Source organism: Lissotriton vulgaris, chromosome 2_2 (genome assembly GCF_964263255.1).
Source record: "Lissotriton vulgaris chromosome 2_2, aLisVul1.2, whole genome shotgun sequence".
Taxonomy (NCBI): domain Eukaryota; kingdom Metazoa; phylum Chordata; class Amphibia; order Caudata; family Salamandridae; genus Lissotriton; species Lissotriton vulgaris.
This window is the reverse complement of record NC_141688.1, coordinates 286,557,162-286,571,716: the sequence shown is the minus strand read 5'-3', so window position 1 is coordinate 286,571,716 and position 14,555 is coordinate 286,557,162.

The window sequence follows — 14,555 nt, the reverse complement described above, 5'->3', positions numbered from 1 at the left end:
CTGCGCAGCACCCGAGGCACCCTCGACGCTGTGCTTTGGGGTTTGAGAAGTCCCACAACTGAGCAGCCCTTGCACCAAAGATCATCCCCCCAGCATCTCCACGATCTGCGTGGGGCCCTTTTGCATCGTGCCACTCGACGCGCCATCCCGGCCACTTGCCACGTGGTCAGCGGCCATCTTGGCGACCAAATCGACAATCAACACTGCGGGTCTGGTTGCTCCAGACTTGCCCTCGCTCCTGTAAAAAGGAGCACCCGCTCTGACCTTGCTGGTCCGAGTGATAAGCTTTTTCCACTTCCTGCGTGGCTTGCATTAGCCAAGGCCTGTTTGCTCCGATCAAGAAGCCGATACCGCCATCAGCTAGAGCCTTCGTGGGACAGCTCGTGATCGACTCCTGGACGTCCTCGACCTCTTCGTGTCCACGTGGCTGCAGAGAGAAGCTACACCTCATCACCTGTTTGCACCCGACATCGCCTGGTTCCCATCTGGTTCCACGGTAGTCACTGGCTAGTGACTTTAAACATTGTCCCCTCTGCTTTCAGGTCTTCACCACTTCTGATCCACCGGAACTCCTCACATCGAGCCGCCTGCAGCATCTTCAGCTCCAAGCACCATCGACCTGCGTGACGAAACCCGACACTACTTCGCACCTGTGCACCCGCTTCCTGTGGGTGAGGTAACTCAGCAACGCCGGTGTTCCCACACTGGTACACACCTCTAGTGTCGGTGTCTAATGTTTCATTCTTCTAGGTCACTCGGAAGGTTCCTTAAACACTAATTTTGTAACTTTTACGCACCATTGACATTGCATTTCCCGACGTAGTCACTGCTAGTCCCGATCAGCTCCAGCGATTTCCAAGGCCCTAGGCCTACTTCCTTTCCGATTGGTGGTACTTATACCACTATTTTAGTATATGGTTTAGGTGGCCCCTAGGGCTCATCCATATTGTGCAACTTTTGTGTATTTAAACTGTTTTTTTTTTTTAACGCTTATGCTTCTGTGCTCATAAAGAGTATAGGGGATATTTGTAGTAAATAAATATATATATATATATATATATATATATATATATATATATATATATATATTATATTTTCAATATATATGTGTGGTCTCCTTTCATTTGGTATTCAAGGGGATTGTGTATGGTAAAACAGCTTGCTTCACATGCCTTTACAGAGTTTAGCCTAAGACTGCTTTGTCCACGCTACTAGGATAGCTGGTCTATAAGGTTGACTTACAACCAATCATCATAAGGGTTGCTTGGCATGGTACAAGGTGATCACTAGAAGTAGTGAGCATCATATACCAGGCCAACTTCTCACACTCTTCCTTCTTAATTCCTTCTTAAATTCCACCTTTTTCGCACCATGTTCATTCTCTTTTATTCCTCTCTCCTACGTTCCTTCCCACTATTCTTGCTTCCATCTCATTTCACAGTTAGTTTTGTTACTCTGGGGTTCCCTTTTTCTTTTTCTCTTTCTTTTTCTTCTCCTCTCTTTCTTTCTTTTTCTCCTCTTTTTTCTTTCCTTTTATCCTTAGTTTTGCCTTATGAATTCTAGAGGATTTGTTGTTGATGGTTCCTTTGTTATATTTTATGAATCATTTCCTCATTTATGCTATGTCTCATTTTTTCCTCTGCATATGTATCTACATTTACACTTTATCAAATTTTATTAATAAATAATTTCAACACAAAAAATAAGGTACATGTTTCCCATTTATTCTGTACTCATGGAGCATGCCATTCACATGGGTTGGCTAAGAGAAAACAACACTATGGATTTTATTGGTCTTATTACCACTGCTGACATGGTAATAAGGAGGAACTGGGTGTTGCTTGAAGTAGAAATTAATAGAGAATGTGGCATTAGAATTGATATGTATTAATCTATTGAACTTCAGTGAATAGAACTGTATCAAATAATTTGTAAATACGTGCAAAATGATATTGAAGAGCACTCTTATTGTCCCTTTATACAGACTGGTCAGTCACTTTTGAATAGTCCCTCTGCACGAGGTTGGAGTTTTGGGCTCACAACATGAAATAATAATGACTGTAATTGTAATATGCACTCCAACTATGGTGTTTGTATTACTTTCAGCCCTGAGGAAGTCGTTTGGGTCAATCGCTATAGCGACGAAATGCGTTGGGAGTGGAAGATCCAAGACAATAAAAGGAAGAACAGAAGCCCAAATTACTACTGTTTTATTTTGATACATTATTGTAGGAGAGTAGGATCTGCTTCTTGTGGTTACCCCCACTTTTTGCTGATGTTTCACTATTTTTCGCTTTAGTCTGGCTGGGGCCCTGCCATCCAGGACTCCAGCCTAGCTACTTCCTCTCTAAATTGTTTCCATATATGATAGGTACACTCCTGTTTGGTTACTGGGATACGCTTGTGAGTCCCTATTATATGGTACACTAAGTACTAAGGGCATAGGTAGCCCAGAGGTCTACCAGGGGCTGCAGCATGTATTACGCTACCCATGGGAACCCTTCCCAAAATGACAGCACAGGACTGCTACTGCAGCCTGGGTAAGGTGGTGCATGCACCCCTTACTGAGATATAGGTTACCTATATCTACCTTAAATCACTACACATAGAGACCTACCAGTCACCTCTAAGACAGGCCTTATCAATCCTGAAGGCAGGGTGCTTTGTTTCATGTGAGAGGGTGCCCATGCATGAGCAGGGCCCCTCTGAAGGAAGCCTTCGGAAACTTTTCTCTGGGGCAGTTCTGTGATGCAGCCTGACCATAGACTCTTAAGTGCATTAAATCCTCGCGGTAAATGCTAACTTTGGGATGGCTGCACGGAAACATGTCTTGTTTGGAGTCAAACGCTTTGGAATCCTTCCCCCCGCCATTCCTGCCAGCAGGTTTAGAATTCCACCCTTCTAGAGGGAGAGACACGTACACTCTGGTCTGCCCGGTAACAGTTTTAAAGAACCCTGGCATCACAAAATGGATGCTGCAGCCACATACACGAGTCTGGCTTCCTGCTGCCGACCGAAACTCCGGCAGGGGAGGCCTGGACAATAGGTTTCCTGTCACAGGGAGGTGTAACCACCTCCCCAGACAGGCCTTAGTGGATTAGGGCTGGGTGGGGGCACTCCAGGAGTGCTTTGAAGGCTGCACTGGGGGCACATTTGGTGTCCCTGTTCGTAGTCCAGTTCAAACCGTTTGCAGGGGCTACCAGCCCCTGCTCTGGCGTGAAACTGGACAAATGAAATGGTTGTAGCTACCACTCTTTCTGAACCCTCCCATAGGTGGGTCCCCAGAGTATGTCCAACCCCTTCCTTAGGTATAAGTAAAGTACCCCTGGCAACAGGACTTTAAATATCCCTGGACGAAACTGTGCAACTGAATCCTGGAACTTCGACGATCTGTTCAACGTCAGATGACTGAAGAATCTCCCTTGGAGTATAGAAGTTACTCCTCTGCTTGGCAGGCCCCAACAAAGCATTTGCCAGTCTGCATCTCCGAAGCTCCCGACGGACTCCGAAGTACCTGCAGCCCAGGAGGTGGATTTCTAGACTTCTCAGAGGCCGACTCAAGTTCCCAGCAAAGCTGAGACCCGCAGCCCTCGTGAGTGGCGTGGAACCGGAACTCCTAGACACCATGCACATTTACAAGTGTATCAGCTTCTCAAAGTTCTTTGAGGTTGTGCTTTGGGTTACTTGTAGCCCAAGCCCCGAGCACCATCTGCACCAAAGATTGCTGGCCTACACTCCACGAGTGTTCCATGAGCAAGTTCTGAGTACGCCTGCTTGAGGACCCTTTGCGTTCCCTGGTCCGTCGACTGGTGGGTCCCTGTGAAGCAATTCTGATTTTCCTTGGGCTTCCCTGATTGCTCTAGACACCCCACTGAGTGGTGAGTCCCTCAAACCTTGCTGGTCCACACCGAAGCATCTTTCTCCTTTCTGCGTGGGTTGCTGTTGCCAAGGCTTGTTGGGTCCAATCCGGACACCGGCACCGCGGCACTAGACATCCTTTGTGGGACAGCTCAAATCCAGATCCTAGTCATCGTCGACGCCTCCTGCGAGGTGATGGTCCAGTGTAAGGTGCCCCCCATAAAAACTTCTACTTTAAAGTTCTCCAACACCCAAAGCCGGCTCGTCGGGTCATGTCCCTCTAAAGCATCAAAGGTAGCGTGTCCATGGATTGGAAGTCTCTGGCTACAATCGGGGTCAGCTGGCTAAAAAACCTCGGGGGGGGGATGGGGGGGGGGGGGTGAGGTTGAAGGAAGAGGAGATGCCGGAAAGGGGAAGGTTAGAAAAAAAAACATCACAGCTCCATGCGAGGTACTCCAAAATAAGCTCACCACCGTGCCTGGCCCAGCGACCAAGCTGACCGCATATAAGCCCTTATACACACTGCCTAGGGGAACAACTAAACCCAACCAACACCACCACAGAAGAAAATAACGGGGGCCACAGACAGCTCATCAACCCCACTGGTAAACGACAATGGAAATGCCCAATCACATGAGAACCTAGGGAAGCGCAAAGGACCTGCAAAAAAAAAAAAAAAAAAAACCAGCCCAAAAAAGTCTCTAGAAAAAGGGTGCGACCAGGATACCTGAGCCACTAAGGAGAATCACACTGCACACTGTGTGCCAAAGCTAGAGGGTCAGACACGTGACCTCAGCTTATGGTGTGAGAATTAACAAGCACCCAATTGAGATCCACTCCCACTTCTACATCGCCCCACGCACGCATAGGTCAAAAGACAAGTCCTGCATCAATAAAATCACCTCTGCACACATTATGGAAGGTAGGTGACTAGAAGACTGACAACACCCATAACAAGCAGTTAAATAGACGAGATCACCCGCTTACTGAAATGCCCCTTCGCGCTGTGGTGAGGGGGGAGAGACTGACTCATGAGTTAAAGGCCCAGGCGACCCATGAATAACCATTCACCACTGAATTTAAATAATTACCACAACTGAGGCCACCTTCTGCTACCCCACTAAAATTGAGCGAATAAAAACCCCGAAAAGGAATAGCACAGGATAACCCAAGGTTGATTTAAGATGGTATCTAAGGATGCATTTCTTTATACTAACCTGCAAACAGCTCTTATCCAACAGGTCTGCAGTAGAGTCACAAGAGCACCACCTTTACAGTGGCCCATCACCTCTGCAGAGACTACTTTCAGAACCCCAACCAGGCCCAAGTGTGCAAGTCTAAACCACGGACTGTTTTTATATGCACATTTGCAAACAAACTCTTTTTAAAACTTTCACCAAAGCAAGGAATGCCCCATTTGCCAAAAGACTACAGATGTCTCAAGAAATCATCCCAAGACCTGCAATGTTTAAAAAATTATATATTATTGTACCTTTGTATACCCTGTGTTTAATATGCTTGAGGCCGCATCCATCTGTAGCCAAAAATCTGCCTAGTCAAATTGAGCCTATTCTCACATTTCGACAGAGCTTGCACAGGGGCCTCTCCCACACCACTTACAATTACACTGTACCAACACTAGTATTCCATACACACTACACAGCGCACACTTACACAACACCTGGAGTCAGCACATGAATGCTGTAGGTGCCCAGACATCAGCCAGGTCATGCTATGTATGTACACTGATACCAAATGAAGTTGCCGCAGACAGGCTTTCTTTAACTCGAGGTAGTCCCCGAAAGAGCACAATGCCTCCTCCATCTGTGCCTTTGTAGGATTGGGGCCAAGATATAACCCAAACAAATAAAGCCCCATAGAGTAGTAGGAAACCTAACTCTATATGAGACCAATCCGTGCTTAATTGTACCGATGCTTTCCGGTGCTTAGCACCAGCACTTATTTACCAGGGTCGGGTCTACGCGCGTCTGCACGTCATATGGCCTTGATGATATAATTACCTCACTTAGTTGGTGACTTGGCGCAGACAGTGCTGTTTGTCTCGTCTCCCGAGTGACGACGAGTCCCGGTAAAGAGTGTTGCGGCTGTCAGAGCCAACATTCGTATGATATGAATGATTCCTTACTGGTCCAACTATAATTATTTACTTCAAATATCCACATCGCATGCGTATTGCATATTTGCCTTAGGTGCCGCCGCCAGCTCTAACTTCAGTGTTGCCGGCGGGAGGATGCAACACGGATTGGGTTAGATTTGGTTAAGCGGGGGTAGGAGCTTTGCGGCAGGCAGCATGCGCAGATATTTTTTTAGAATGCCACGCCCCGGCACACACGAGTCATCAGCAGAAGCACCTTCAGACCAGGCTTATCAGTTAATAAAGGCAGTGCCCTGGCCGCCCACCACCTGTAACCGGAAATACTAAGTAGCCATGCCATGCCCAATTTCTTCTTAAGTTTGGTGGTGTGACGTCACCACGATAGCTCCACAATCTGAAGATAGGATGATGTCCAGGGCCGTGGCCTAGCCAGACACATAATGTCCTTCATTCATTTAATTCAAGCCAATGTATCCAGCGTAGTGACTTCCTGCCTGCTAGTGCTGGCCAGGGGACTAATGAAGACCGCGCGCCATCTGAGCATTCGATTAAGCAGGCAGACCCATGTACTCTTCGTGCACTGGCATTCTTGAGTGAGTCATTTTGATTTATTTCTCCTATGAATTATTTTCTTTCATTTATGGCGGAGGCCGGCAGAGCTGCAGTATGTGGAGTTTGGAAAACGCTCAAAGTTTACGACCTTAATGTGGTCTCGACCGTCCTCTCCCCATTCTGCTACGAAAAGACTTTTAATCACCGCAAGAGCCCCCTCAGATTTTCTTCCCTCTCCCCCAGCCGCTAAACAACCTGAAACAAGCACACATACCTCTCGTGACCTTCAGAAGTAAACATCATTTACAATGCAATGGTTTCGCCTTTTGAAAAGTTTGAGCTATTGGCATTGTAAATGACAAAATTTGTATTTATGTGTTGGTTTTGAAAACAGATAAATAAATGGCATTGTCATTTACAATGCCAATAGTTTAATCTCTGGCAAATGCCACACAGACCCACACACACACACAGACCCACACACACACACAGACCCACACACACACACACACACACAGACCCACACAGAGAGAGAGCCACACACAGAGCCACACACACCCAGAGCCACACACACACACACACACACACAGCCACACACACACCCAGAGCCACACCCACCCACCCAGAGCCACACCCACCCAGAGCCACACACACCCACCCAGAGCCACACACACCCACCCAAAGCCACACACACACACTCAGGAGAGCAAGCACAGCGAGGGGGCAGGAGAGCAAGCACAGCGAGGGGGCAGGAGAGCAAGCACAGCGAGGGGGCAGGGAAGCAAGCACAGCCAGGGGGCAGGGAAGCAAGCACAGCCAGGGGGCAGGGAAGCAAGCACAGCCAGGGGGCAGGGAAGCAAGCACAGCCAGGGGGCAGGGAAGCAAGCACAGCCAGGGGGCAGGGAAGCAAGCACAGCCAGGGGGCAGGGAAGCATATACAGCCAGGGGGCGGGGAAGCAAGCACAGCCAGGGGGCAGGGAAGCAAGCACAGCCAGGGGGCAGGGAAGCAAGCACAGCCATGTTTCCAGTGCTTGGCTATTCTGAACAAACCATTGGTATCCGGCCTGCCACTCAAACGAAAACAACTCCCAGAATACCTTTTCTGAGCATTGGTACCCAGGAACCTGAACTAGCCTAACTGACAGGGTGGGTGTGTCTCAACGCTGTGGGGTTAGGGTTAGGTAAGACGTGTGGAGTAGGCCCTTTTTAAAGCACCCATCCCTCAGACAATATCCACAAATGTGTGAGATAATCAGTGTTTACCTGTTCATTCACAAATGCACTTTCTGGAGCTAAATTCAGCAAATACTGTTCCTATGAGTCAGCACTCAGAATGTACCCTCGCAAATAGTGTTTGAGCCCACAAATGTTAAACTTCGGTGTGAGATATGGTTTGTGAATGAAGCCATAGAACTCCCACGCCCTACAAGTGACTAGTTTCCAACAAAACAGAATCCTAGAAATAGCAGAGCGGCATAACTCATAGGCACAGCAATAAAACTGTTTAAAACGTGGGTGGGAAACGGAATGGCAGGAAATGTGGCACAAAACTGCAGACCTATCATTTCACTTTTAGTCCTGACCCATTATTAACAGGTGAGGTGTGTCTGCAGTAAGGAAACAACTTGCCAGCTCTGTAATACAGATAACCCTAAACAGAAAGCAAAGAGAACATTACCATTGGGGAGGGTGCAAAGCCAAAACACACACAACAAAGACACAGCAACAACCAGTACAAGACAAGAAACACCAACATGTAAAGCAAAACCAACACAACTGTAAAAGCAGTAATATTAAAAACACGCTGGAAACCAGACAAACAACAGACACGAAAAAGGCAATATAAAGAGTACACGCCAACTGCATATAAAATAAGATAGAATAAAAGGCAAAATAATTTCAACAAAAAGAACAAGACCTGCAAAAAAGAAACAACACATAAAATATGACACGCAAACGAAGTAAAGCGCCAACCACCTGTAAAATGAGGCTGCTCTTACAATGAGTGCCCACCTGAAGTGATGGGAGGTCGATGGAAGAACCATCTCCTCACACTACATACACTCTATTGAACAGCCTTACTGTGAGGACCTCGAGTGGGAATAAAATAAGTACAATAGGGTGCGTCCACGTACGTAATAGCACCGTTCCCACTCAAGTAACGCAATGACCAGCATGAAGCAGTGTGACATCACCATGGCAGATCAAAGAGCACCAAAACCTTCTCGGTACAAACACGTCACTGGGTCACACTGGTGTAGCGGCTCCTCCTGCGAAGGTGAGGGGTGACCCACCGGGTCAGACACAGAGGACGAGGCAAGCCGGCTAAATGTCCTGCACTGTGCAGCGAACAGAAGAAAAACGAAAGAAGCGACCTTTGAGAACTTGTGAAAGAGGCAGGGTTTCTGAAGAAAGCATTACTCACGTCTGTACCTGACTCCACCATCCGCTGGTGACTCAAGGGATGGCAAATATCTTCTGGGAACAACCTGAGAGGCTGCAAGAATGCGGATCTCTGGGGCCTATGCTGGGCGCTCCTACGCCAGGCCTTTAGAGACAGCTGGCACAGCCTCAAAAACAACTGCACCCGCCGTGTACTGCAGGAAGGACGCTGACGACTGGGCATATGGGGGGCTGCCCACAGGAAGGGGGGCTGCCCACAGGAAGCGGGGCTGCTGTGCCTTTCGCAGAAAAGAGAGATTTTTTTGTTTCACAACTGCGTTTATTGACTGTTTAGGCATATCATAGGTACAGTTCTCCACAATCAGGAGGACACTGTCAAATGGCAAATATATATCAGGATGTATACATGGCCTAAACGCTTAAATCGCCCCCCTCCCACACCCCTTTACCCTGCCAACCACCCAATGCCCCTACTACCCACCCCTTATCCCACCTTAGCCCAATGCACGTGATCTCCTTCAACCGCAGCATGTGAATAGTATACAGTAGGTATCGAGCACCCTCCTACGCCCCGAGGTCTCCATCTGCAGGCAGTCCATCATCTAAGTCAATTGGGGGCTCCAAGGTCAACCCCCTGTAATCCGCCCACCGCTTCCAGATCTTGTAGTGTTTCCGGGGGCACCCGCTGGCTTCAAACACCGGTAATTCTAGCCCCATCAGAAAATCCAGGCCCGCTTCAGAAAAGAGAGGTTTAACCTCGACAACCACCAACTATTTCTGCCATTGCATTGTCTAAAAATCCATACCCCATACCCAAAAAATCTATAATCTCAACATCCTTACCAAGAAAACCATGGGCTAGATGTTACCGATACCGGTCAGAATTGAGGCGAGAGGGAGGGGCGGGAACGTGCTCACGGACAGCGGGAGGGGGGGGTCAGGCACACGGACAACGGGAGGGGGGCGGGGCACAGGGACAGTGGGAGGGGGTGGCGGGAACGGGCTCACGGACAGCAGGAGGGGGGGCAGGAACGGACAGCGGGACATCGAGCAACCCACCCCTGCAAAGGACACTTCCGAAATGGCGAAAACAAAGTTAAAAAAAAATACAACCACGCCCACAATGCCCGTTCTCCTGCTGTCCTGGGATTCATGATAATAGAACCGACCCCGTTGCTCAATCAACACTCCATTAGTTTCCTTAACTCGAGTGGTTGCCGTGATTGAGCAGTCAAGGTTTACTCAGGATGAGGTATGAAATGTGGTAAAAATGCAAAATAACCAAGAGTATTGGAAATACACTTTGACACATGTCTATATAATGAGACAGGGATGACTAAATCACCCTTCACGAAAAGGCAAACTTTTTCACATATTAATTCACTAAAACAAATTCCAGGTCACATTCTGTGTCACTATCAACATATTTTTACATTGTAAGACACATGGATACAAAGGTGATTCTAGTGCTTACCTGGGATCACAAGAGGCTCATTAGAACATCAACCTTTCTAATTCTAGCCCTTTACAATTCAAGCGTCTAGACAGAGATGCAAGATGCTTGTGATTCTTCAACTCTTGGCGCCCACTTGAAAGAATTCAGCTTTGAGAACAGAGTATGTGGTGTAAAAATGTATTTGCATGAAAAGTGGTACAAAACAATGTCTTTGCAAAGAAACAATCATTCTTTCAACCCAATCTGAATTACACTTCAGCATATGCTAACTACACCTATCAACTGGGGATAGTAAGCAATGAATGCCGCAATCAACAACCGAAAGACGACCAGCTAATGCTTGCAAATTATCTAGCGATGGGTAGCACCCACTGTTTAGAGCAACGAGTGAAAGAATTGGGGAGGGGTAAATGAAGGGTAGGGCTACAATAATGTGGTGGTGTACAATGAGCATGCACACCCAGTGGTCAATTTGTAAACAAATAAGTGCTGGGGCTCTCGCCAGGAGGCATCCTGCACCAGCCGTTTTCTCCTGTTGGCACCGGCTAAAACAGCGCCAAAACCATGAAGGAGAGGAAGTGGTGTAATGGCCAGAGATGCTGACTTCAGAGCGGGGGAACCAGGTTGGAGTCTTGGCCTCAGCTCAACATCCTGTGATTCTGGGCGTATCATTTATTCTCCCCGTAAATGAATGTGTCCATAACTGGTGCTCATGAAAAGCTCTGGTGTTGATGATTAAGTGCGGTCCTGAGCACCTGGGAACCACTGGTTCAAATTAAGCCCTGTGTACACCAGACAAAGGTTATTACTCATTTGCACTTATCTTTGTGAATCTCCGCCCTGACACAGTGGGTAGCACTACCTAAGGACAAATTTGCGTTTTGAGGCGCCTGGCATACTTTTTCTTGGTTGGCAAAGAGGTATTCCTTATGCTTGAGACCATCGGTTTATAGAGAAGTATGTCAGTCAGGGATTTCGCGCCATAGTCATGGTCGATATTTTTCCAGCTCGTTCCAGCCGCAGGGTGGATGGGCGGTGAGCACAAAGGTTCAAGGTGGATGAGGAGCAGCCGTCTGAAGCTGAACTCGGACAAGACGGAGGTCCTCATCCTCGGACCCACCCCCTCAGCCTAGGACGACTCCTGGTGGGCGACCACAATGGGAACAGCACCAACACACATCGACCATGCACGCAATCTAGGATTCATCCTCGACTCCTCCCTCTCCATGTCTAAGCTGGTCAACGCAGTCTCCTCCTCCTGCTACAACACCCTCTGCATGGTCCACAGGATCTATAAGTGGATCCCGACCGAACCAAGAAGAACGAGGACACTGGGCTATGGCAACGCACTCTACGCAGGAATCCCAGCCAAACACCTATGACGGTTACCACGCATCCAAAACGCCTCGGCCGACTGATCGTCAACGTCCCCCGCCGCAGCCACATCACCCCCCACCTGAGAGACCTACACTGGCTCGCTGTCAACAAGAGGATCACCTTCAAGCTCCTCACCTACGCACACAAAGCACTCCACAATGCCGGACCAGCCTACCTGAACAGCAGACTCCGATTCCACCCCCCCCACACGCCAGCTCCGCTCCGCCAGCCTCGCCCTCACCAGCCTCCCCCGCATCCAACGAATGACCTCCGGTGGCAGATCCTTCTCCTACCTCGCCGCCTAGACCTGGAACACCCTCCCTACCCACATACAGCAGACTCAAGACCTACTCACCTTCAGAAGACTCCTCAAGACCTGGCTCTTCAAGCAGTAGCAGCACCCCCCCTCAGCGCCTTGGGACCCTCACTTGTAAGTAGCGCACTTTACAAGTACTCTGATTGATTGAAGGTCCAAAACACAGTCCTATTCATATCTTCCGGCTGTAGTCCTTTTTGCAGAGACCCAGTATTAGTTCAGTTCCGGAGTGGGGGGCCAGGCTACAGAGATCCCAAACAGCAAGGAGTCTGGTTTCAGGATTTACCCGAGGAAAGTGTCAATTAACAAGGCTTTTATAGGCTTTCTTCATAGGCAGCGTGGTTTGGGCCTGCAGAATGCTAAACAGTCCCAAACCGGACAAAGCTCAGTGACAACTCTTGTATGGTCACACAGGATGCTGATAATGGCTCTGGGGTAAAGCCGGTCAGGGCCAATAACAACCCTGTAGTGAGCAGTAACCATCGCGTTACAACTGCATGCCTTCGAGCGGGGATGCGCTCTGTATTTGAATACAATCTTACAACACGCTCTAGGTGGGAAGGTCCTTGCCCAGATTACACAAAGGGCACTTTGAGTGAGCAGCCAATCAGCATCGAGGCAGACTGGGCAGGAACTTCAGCTAGCACCTGGGTGGTTTCGGTGGGCAGACACCACCAGTTTAAAATGAACAGGGTTTGGAGATGGGGTGGGGATGAAAGGCGGGACAGCTATACAACACATTTCGTACCTGCGGCTGGTTTACTGCCCAAGACCGTAACGCTGTAACCAAAGCCCGTTTTAGCCCTGTATAGAACTTTTCGTGGTTTTATTGCCAACACAGAGCTTCTTTCATGCAAACGTCTAGTGGGGTGCTTGTGCATCGTTTCAGTCTTCTTTTAGTAACTCCTGCTGCAATAATATGAAGCAACGTCACAGGGAGGTCCAACCACGTGTCCACAGCTTGCAATACACCCGTGTAGGGAGCTACAGAGAGGACTTGAGTCTCCTCGTGAGTTGCTGTGCCTGAAACGAGAGAATGTGCGAGGCCTTCACAGGACTGTGCAGAAATGTGCGAGGCCTCCTAGTACAGCCCAAATATGGCCTGGTACCTGCCTAAAGTCCCCCTCCTCTTCACCCTCAAACCTTGGGGTGGGCACCCTCCCGGCTCCCAGGCCCCCTGTCTTTTTACCCCCAAGGCTAACAATTCAAGCGCCACACTGCTTTGGATTAGGGCTCGTAAAAGCTCAAATCGCACACCACCTCCTCCAGCGGTGCGGGCCCAGCTATTCGTGTACACCACCTCAAAAGCCTAGCTCATCATTCACAGGCTCACCTCACTTTCCTCACCGCCTGCATGGAAGCAAGGCCTAGGTCTTTGTGTACCGTTAACCTCAAACTTATCACCGCTTGCAGTAGTCCAAGGCTTAGCTCCTCGTGCACGAATCCCATCACTCTCCTCCTGTCCGCTGCAGTGCACACCTAGCTTTCTGTGCACACACTGACGTCACGCTTGCTACCTCCTCTTGCAGTGCAAGCTGAAGATGGAAAGATGGGAAGGTGCCATCATGATTAAAACTTTAACCTGGTGACTTTCTAACGTCCCCAACAGATGCGCTTTGCCAAGTGTCTCGGGAGAGGGGGGGGGGGAGGGGGGGGCAATGACTCCCAGTGAATCGGCCAATCATCTGCCTGATTTCCTATGACCCGAGAGGCAGTGAAGAGGGAAATATTGCAGCTCTTAGCGCTTTTGGTGCCGACTGAGGCTTGAAACGGGCACCAGTGCTACTCAGGAGTGGGTCAGTCTAAACCACCCACCTCTGGCCAGGCATCAGGCTGTCGGTTTGGTCTCCTCTAGCAGGACTGGGCCAAGCCGCCATCCTTTCAGGGTCGGCACCGCAGCATGATCGGTGCTTGCAAAGTCAGAAAGGTGTATTCTTTGGGCCGGTTTAAAGCCAGACATACAACTTATGAAGGAGTACGTTTACAAAGAAATTTCCCCTCTTCCCCCCTCAAGTATGGGTGTAGGACTCAAAAGAATCAAGTCATTGTTAATACTGAAAGTAGATCGCATGAAATAAATACGTACAAATAATACATTTTGTATGCAGAGGTGCACTCTGTGTAAAAGGTACAGAAAGTTTTATTTTGAATATTTTGTCCATCCATCAATAAACTAATGTATAAACTCGTTCTGTTAAAAATATATACTGCTGTCGTTTCTGAAGTGGCCAAGGTGTAATAGACACTACTCGCTTCTTAAGAAGCAGAGGAGCAACACGCCTCCATGAACAGAAGAGGCAGGAAAGGCTCGGACAGTGGGAGAGGGGGGGGCGGGAAAGGCACAGACAGCGGGAGGGGGGGCGGGAATGGCACACGGTCAGCTATACGGGCACTCACCTGAATTTCTTCCGGCGGTGGTCGGCCGCGGAATGGGAAGAAAACAAACGGACAACAAAAAAATAAATAAACCCCGCCCA